Below are 1518 nucleotides of genomic sequence, written 5' to 3'. Positions count from 1 at the left end.
AGAATAACCTGTCCCAATCGTGAGAGAGCAGTTGTGCACATAAACCGAAAGGAATTCTATTCCATTAACTGCCAAGTAAATAACGACAAGTGTTCCTAAAGTAATTTGTTGCCTCACCACTCATCCTAGTGACAACATTGCTACCAAAAATATCAATTTCCGTACGTAGACGCTAGATGACAATATGATATAGAAGTATTTTCATTTGATTGCAGGTGATATGTGACGCAAAGATGAAAATCAGGAGCATTGTTGCTCGTTGGCCTGGCTCAACGCATGATAGTAGAATATTTCGAAATTCCACCATCAATAACCGCTTGGTAAGAGGAGCTATTAGAGGACATCTTTTAGGGGAGTCTGGTTATGCATGCAAGAAATATTTACTTACGCCGATTCTGAACCCAAGAAATGCAGCTGACAGGCGTTATAATCGAGCTCATGTATTGGCCAGGAACATAGTGGAAAGAACTTTTGGTGTATGGAAAAAGAGATTTACCTGCCTTGCATTTGGTTTGCGAACAAAGCTACACAAAACTCTTAAAATCATCGTTGCGACCGCTGTACTACATAACCTGGCTGTGCAGCACGGTGAACTTGACCTTGAAGGAGAGATACCAAATGATGACGTACCAGTTGATCCACCACCAGATGATGACATGTTAGGGAACAGATGGCGTCAGCTGATACCATTTCACAGGATAGAATTTCATGGCTAGGTCAAGATAACTGACTCACAACTATAAAAAAAACACAGCATTTTATTGCATATTTATAGTAACATACATATTTATCAGACACTTATTAACTTGTGTTTGACTAATTCTTTGTATGCCATTCAGATATTTCATAGCCTTTTTTTTTTAATTTCTTTTTCAATAAAATAAATTTCCAATAACGCCTTCCTTTCTTGTAAATCCAACACCCGCAGCTGTTTAGCGTGAATTTCCCTCATCATTTCATCTGCCTCGTCCATTTCCTGGCTCCTCCTTTTATTGGACTTTACTCTGGAAATTCACAAAACATGGACTAAATACAGAGGTAAAAAAACGACTAATTTTTCCTGTTATGAAATACTGTACTACGCATTCAGTAGACACAACACAATTCACTACTGCTGATTGTTGCTTACGGTGGAGTTTGAGGTGAAGGATTCACGCCTGCGGTGTCGTTCAGTTCGGTACACAGAGCACGAGAACATCCAATGTGAGTGTTTCCTCCAGAGAAATCTGTTTTCACAGGGAACAACTAATACGCACGTCATGCCATTTATATTTTTTTACTCTTATAAGACACCAATAATATAGGCTCGTTTATAGTATACATTTCACGTACCGGTATCTTCTCAGCATATCCTCCCTCATCGTCGTAGGAGTTTTCTATTGGTTCGGCTGAATCACCCAATACTAGAGGTGGGGAAAAAATAACGTAACAGTTATTTTGGAACTGTTCCTTGTTTGGAACTGTTCCAAAATGTAACAGCACCTTGGAACACTATGTTCCAAAATAACAGTGTTGCTC

General features: G+C 39.1%; 1 long non-coding RNA gene across 1 annotated transcript; it reads right to left on the bottom strand.

The window, feature by feature from the left end:
• Positions 1–739: 739 nt before the first annotated feature.
• LOC138710274 (uncharacterized) lies at positions 740–1518 on the bottom strand. The gene is made up of 3 exons (XR_011335199.1): positions 1333–1518; positions 1130–1226; positions 740–1004 (listed from the first exon to the last, which is right to left on the bottom strand). It is a non-coding gene; the product is annotated as an uncharacterized lncRNA (long non-coding RNA).

This window comes from Periplaneta americana, chromosome 12, assembly GCF_040183065.1.
Source record: "Periplaneta americana isolate PAMFEO1 chromosome 12, P.americana_PAMFEO1_priV1, whole genome shotgun sequence".
Classification (NCBI taxonomy): domain Eukaryota; kingdom Metazoa; phylum Arthropoda; class Insecta; order Blattodea; family Blattidae; genus Periplaneta; species Periplaneta americana.
The sequence above is the reverse complement of the archived record's forward strand: the minus strand, read 5'-3'. Positions and strand labels throughout refer to the sequence as shown.